The sequence below is a fragment of the Schistocerca gregaria genome, chromosome 3 (genome assembly GCF_023897955.1).
Source record: "Schistocerca gregaria isolate iqSchGreg1 chromosome 3, iqSchGreg1.2, whole genome shotgun sequence".
NCBI classification, from domain to species: Eukaryota; Metazoa; Arthropoda; class Insecta; order Orthoptera; family Acrididae; genus Schistocerca; species Schistocerca gregaria.
This window is the reverse complement of record NC_064922.1, coordinates 867,483,892-867,490,600: the sequence shown is the minus strand read 5'-3', so window position 1 is coordinate 867,490,600 and position 6,709 is coordinate 867,483,892. Positions and strand designations below refer to the sequence as shown.

Sequence of the window (6,709 nt, the reverse complement as noted above, 5' to 3'; positions counted from 1 at the left end):
TACTAAATAAACAGTCGGGGAAAAGTAGGAAGTGTTATACAATGGTTCAACGTGCAGTAGTCTGAAAAATTTCCATTAATTCTGTGTAGCTTGTGTGAGAACACGAAAAAGAAACACTCTTTGGAGTTATCATCAAATAAGCTCTAGTACAAATCAACTTTCACAACAAACCCGAAAACTCACCAGAGTAAAACAGTTCTTTAATACAGACAGCAACGCAGATGATGATTATAAAATCGTACTTTATACCTAACTAAAATTAAGTTCCCCTTAAAAAAGTGCCCCCAGTTCAAATTATATCCGCCTAATTAATTTGTTAATGTAGTTCTAAATTATTCCCGCATTAATAAATAATCTGAACATTACAAGTACATTTTATTTTTAGTTCTCGCTTCTAAGCTAGGTATAAGAAAAGCCATAACAACTAAAAGTTCTTTACTTTTCTTCTACGTTGTCGTGTTGTCAATGCCTATACATAAAGGAGACACAAAATCTTGGCGCGCCATAAGATTCAGTTCGAGAGTCGTTAGAGGAACCAAATTTTGTCAAAGCTTCGGCTGCATTTTGTAAAAACGCCGAAGAAAGTGTATTAGGCGTTATGAACACCATCCACACATTCAGGAAGAAAAACATCGCTACAATGAAGATTACCATATTAGAGGAACTCTGCATAGACAGGTTGTATTTTCCTTACCAAATTACACTTCAGTGGAAATGTAAATTATGAGATTTATGACAATATTTATGATATAGAGGATGCAATGTATAAAATAATTACCCATGATATCATACGAAAGTAAAGTCAACCAAGTGGTTTTTACTCAAATAGCAACTGTAATTATGGGTACAAATAGGGCAGAAGGGGAAAATTTACACGCACACTGTGCCCCCTAACAGGATGTACTGCGAGATATACATATTCATGCATTGTAGGAATTTTGGATAGGCATGGCACTGATAAGAGCAAATGCTCCTCAACTGCTACTCGTGGTGTATCTGCTATGACAGGAGTTCGATCGAGCATTCAAAAACAATTACTCCCATGTACTGAGGCGATAAAATTCGTTGGATAGCGATATGGTGGTAGCATCGCGTACACAACGTATAAAAGGACAGCGCATTGGCGGAGCTGACGTTTGCACTCAAGCGATTCATGTGAAAGGTTTCCGATGTTATTAAGGCCGCACGACGGGGATGGTAGTTGGAGCTAGACGCGTAGGACATCCCACTTCGGAAATCGTTAAGGAATTCAATATTCCGATATCCGCAGTGTGCACAGTGTGCCGACAATGCCGAGTTTCAGGCATTAGCTCTCACTTGGAAAAACGTAATGGCTGACGGCCTTCATTTAACGACCGGGAGCAGGTACGTTTCATCGAGTTGTCAATGAGAAGAGCAGCACTGGTTGAAATAATCTCAGAAATGAATTTGGGACGTACGTTTCCTGTAGGACAGTTCGCCGAAATTTGGTGTTAATGAGCTGTGGCACCAGACGCTTGACGCTTGTGCCTCTGATAACAGCACGACACAGCATGCAGCGTCTCTCCTGGGCTCATGACTACAGCGGTGGCTCCCTAGACGAGCCGTGGCCTTTCCAGATGAGTGCCGACTTTAGCTGCTAAGAGCTTATGGTAGGGTTCGACTGCCATGCACACCCCACGGTGTCAATAAGGTACTCGACAAGACAGTGGGCTGTGTTTACATCGAATGGACCTGGCCCTATCGTGCAAATCAACCGATCATTGATTGGAACTGGCTGTACTTGGAGACCATTTTCGGCTGTGCATGGATTTAGTGTTCCAAACCACGATGTAATTTTTTATAGATGACAATGTGCCATCATGTAACATGTAGATCATGTAACTAATGAGGGGTACTAAATAGAATTGGCGATAAGAGGAGTTTGTGGCACAACTTGACTAGGAAAAGGGATTGGTTGGTAGGACATGTTCTGAGGCATCAAGGGGTCGTCAATTTAGCATCGGAGGTCAGCGTGGAGGGTAAAAATCGTAGAGGGAGACCAAGAGATGAATACACTAAGCAGATTCCGAAGGATGTAGGTTGCAGTATGTACTGGGAAATGAAGAAGCTTCCACAGGATAGAGTAGCATGGAGAGCTGCATCAAACCACTCTCTGGACTGAAGACCACAACAACAATATGCCATGTCACCGGCCCACATTTGTTCGTGATTGGTTTGAAGAACATTCTGGACATTTCAAGCGAATGATTTGGCTACACATATCGTCCGACATGAATTCTCGATTATGTCCCGTAAATGTTCTATGGGATTCATTTCGTGCAGAAAACCCTGCACCGGCAACTTTAGCAATTGTGCACGACTATGGAGGAAGCATGGCAGAATATTTCTGCAGGAGACTTCCAAGGGCTTATTGAGTCCATGCCCCGTAGAATTTCTGCACAATGTCGGACAAAAGGAGGTCCTACACGGGTCCTTGGAGGTATTCCATGACTTTTGTCACGTCAGTGTATATTATCTGTGCACTGCGCGGCCCGTCGGTTAGTTATAGCAGTCAATCAAGCAGCCGAATACCGTTCTGAGCTCGTAAAGTTTCAAGTTATTCTATGCAGAATTTATGGCAGCTCTGAACACTCACCAGAGAAATCCAAAGCATTAAAATTTATGCAAGAAATACTTAATGAGCCAAGGAAAGAATTTGTTCTGCCGTTCGCTGACTTTCACAGGGAGATACGTAAATTGGAATTCTTTGGTATTTTTGGCGGAAAACGATAAAAGGCCAGTACCTGCTGGCTTGCTAACAAATGTAGAACTCTAAAGTTTTTGTCGATGTTGTCTTTCATGAAAGATGTCATGTTTCTTGGTAACAAATTGTCTTTGACTTTTCAAAAGTAAATTTAGATCCCGAGTGCATACAAGGAATCCAGGACGTTAAATTGGAACTTGATCTAAATTATAATTCTGTTCTTGATAAAGTATCTCCAGAATTTCAAGAAGATGAGTTCCAGTTCCGTGGAAACATAATACAAGATTCATTGCGTCATAGAGGTGTTAATAAGTACACGATCTGCAAATTCTTAGATAAGTTGCTTATAAATTTAAATGAGAGACTAGCGGATTTAGGTAAGATAAGAATATTTAATATACTGTATCCTAAAAACTACAGAAATAATGGCAAGTATGGCAATAATCAAATCACAGAACTGTAAGCACTAACTAATTCTGCCACATCTATAAATTACTCGTAAAATGATCTGTTGCTGGAATGGGTATTATTCAAGAAGGTGTTGAAGAGCAGATGCAATGGAATGAATTTAAAATGGCTGGTACAGCTCATTTATGTTGATAAGTGGACAGTTCCCTTTTATGGATTTAATTATGGAATATCCGCTAGTATTCCCCTGCGAATAGTTAATTGATAGCAAGGGTTTATTTGCAAGAACAATAAAAACGGATATCAGATCGTCTGTCTGTGAAAATAGTTAGCAAAATTTTGATTATTAATACTGAAAAATCATCTCCCAACAACTTAAATTTCAAAAACGGTTTCAGTTAGTGGAATATGCATAAAACTAACGTATTGTAATGTGATACGATGTAATGCAATACAAAACACGCAAATCAATACCGACTGTTTACTGTAGTGTAGATACGACGTGGAATGCATGGATATATATGTGTAAAATGTAATTAAAAAAATCACTTAAAGCATAACCATTAGCTTTAATTCATTACATGCATACTTCAGTTTTAAAATTCTCATAATTTATTAAATTTTCTACTACTTTATTTTGCACAAACTTTTCACATTTGGCACAAATATAAATTTGGTTTTTTGCATTTTTGTGACATTATTTTATTTTCTAGCTTAAACCCGGCTCTATTGTTTGTTCTGCTTACATGTCATGTCATGCCGTCGATCATTCATTTATGTCACTAACTATCTTAGAAGGCTTTTGTCCATAGAAAATTGTGCAACATCTCTTATTTGGTCACCAACGGGCTCTATGTCACCAGAATACAATGCGTACTTCTATGTGAAATCCAGTATTCTCGTCCATGCATGTTCAGATCAAAGATGTGTCATTTTTGTGAGTGTGTAACTTATATTCGCAATTACAATCACAGCCTTGGCAGTTTGGGGAGGTCTGGTAGTTTTCCACCACGTATATACTGCTCTTAGAGACAGATTATACCTGTCTGTACTTCATTCAGAGGTCTACCCAGTTCTGTTCCAACAAAAGTGCTCCTATTGCAGTTTAGTTGTAAGATCTTCCCAATGGAAGGCATCTGGTGAGAGCTTAGTATAGGAGTTAGGATCGAAATAAACGAGCCCATGCGCCCTCACGAAATCTTTATGAACTTTATTTATGTTTAAACTTGCGTGACCAGCTCTCCAGTATTTCATAGAATGAAGACTTTCACGACCAGATGACATTGTTGCTGGTAAACCTTCCGAGGTATAAGCTGGTGGTCCACGAAACTCCTTCGTGCCTAACATTTTGTTCAGAACTGTGATGGATATCTTCAGAGGAATAACTCCTCCGTTGAATCTTACTGACTGACGGATCGGACGTCTGAGAGCGACATATATTCGTATACTGTAGAAAACAGGACGTGAGCAGAGTTATACGTGATAAGCAGAGGTGATCCTTCTCAAAGACTGTCGTCTTGTCAGAGATAAAAAGTTGTTTAGCGATTCTGCAGAGTTACTGTCCATATGTCGCTATGTTTCGTGGTCTCTTCTTTCCTGTTAAAATTATCCCTATGTTTATGTATTTCAATGACTTCCCTACATAGCCGTGGATAACTGTTCGTCGTAGTAGACAAAATTTGTATTTCAGAAAAATTCAGTTCGTGACTTCCTGGCTCAAGAGCGTGCTCTGCTGCAGCCGATATGTCTACTTTATTTTCCCTAGTCAACAGAGACCGCACGTGCACGAAATGCTGACAGAGGAGTGCGGTTATCCTTCACATAGGCCAAGCACTCCAACCACTCCCATCTGTGAAGGATAAACCCCCTCTTCTGTCAGCATATGTCGTACATAAAATTCCGTGCACGTGTGGTAAAGTTTATATTGGAACAACCAAGCGAAGCGTAAATACACAGCTATATGTACACAAAAGCATTTGCTGACTACGGAAAACAGACAAATTGACTGTAGCAGAGCATGCTCTTCAGCGAGGAAGCCAAGAAGCGAAAAAAACAAAAATTGTATCTACAACAACGAACTATTATCCATAGCTATGTAGAGAAGTCATTGAAATACATAAACATAGGGATAGTTTTAACAGGAAAGAAGAGACCATGAAACACAGCGGCATACAGTCAGTAGCTGTGCAGACTCCCTAAACAGTTTTTTGCCTTTGACCAGACGACAGCCGATAGTTAAATTTTATCTTTGACAAGGATCATCTCTGCTTATCACGCCCCATTTTCTGTATTATATAGGTCGCTCTCAGACGCCCGACCTGTAAGTCGGCATCACTCATCGGAGGTGCAACACCTCTGAAGATATCCCGCGCGGTTCTGGACGAAACGTTATGAACGGAAGAGTTTCGTAGACCACATTCTTGCACCCCGAAAGGTTTACCAGCAGCAATCTCAGGTATTTCCCCGGGATCTCCCGTATTACGGCAGTTTTCTTTTTTATTATTCCAGCTCCCTTATTAGGCGACTGGTCCTCTCACGTATTTCGTCGGTGATCACTAGTACACTACTGGACATTAAAACTGCTACACAAAGAAGATGACGTACTACAGATGCGAAATTTAACCAACAGGAAGAAGATGCTGTGATATGAAAATGATTAGCTTTTCAGAGCTTTCACAAAAGGTTGGCACCGGTGGCGATAAATACAACGTGCTGACATGAGGAAAGTTTCCAACCGACTTCTCGTACACAAACAGCAGTTGACCGGCGTTGCCTGGTGCAACGTTGTTGTGATGCCTCGTGTAAGGAGGAGAAATGCGTACCATCACGTTTCCGACTTTGATAAAGGTGTAGCCTATCGCAATTGTGGTTTATCGTTAGGTTTAGGTTAGTGTTGTTTAACGTCCCGTCGACAACGAGGTCATTAGAGACGGAGCGCAAGCTCGAGTTAGGAAAGGATGGGGAAGGAAATCGGCAGTGTCTTTGAAAGGAACCATCCCGGCATTTGCCTGAAACGATTTAGGGAAATCACGGAAACCCTAAATCAGGATGGCAGGAGACGGGATTGAACCGTCGTCCTCCCGAATGCGAGTCCAGTGTGCTAACCACTGCGCCACCTCGCTCGGTTGTGGTTTATCGTATCGCGACATTGCTGCTCGCGTTGGTCGATATCCATTGATTGTTAGCAGAATATGGAATCGGTGGGTTCAGACGGGTAATACGGAACGCCATGCTGGATCGCAACGGCCTCGTATCACTAGCAGTCGAGATGACAGGCATCTTATCCGCATGGCTCTAACGGATAGTGCAGCCACGTCTCGATCACTGAGCCAACAGATGGGGACGTTTGCAAGACAACAACCATCTGCACGAACAGTTCGACGACGTTTGCTGCAGCATGGACTATCAGCTCGGAGACCATGGCTGTGGTTACCCTTGACGCTGCATCACAGACACGAGCGCCTTCAGTGGTGCACTCAACGACGAACCTGGGTACAAGAAATGGCAAAACGTCACTTTTTCTGATGAATCCAGGTTCTGTTTACAGCTTCATGATGGTCGCATCCTTGTTTGGCG

At 41.5% G+C, this 6,709-nt stretch overlaps 1 non-coding gene across 1 annotated transcript; it reads right to left on the bottom strand.

The window, feature by feature from the left end:
- Positions 1–6,182: 6,182 nt before the first annotated feature.
- On the bottom strand, positions 6,183–6,255 carry Trnaa-cgc (transfer RNA alanine (anticodon CGC)). The gene has a single exon. It is a non-coding gene; the product is annotated as a tRNA-Ala (tRNA).
- Positions 6,256–6,709: the final 454 nt, after the last annotated feature.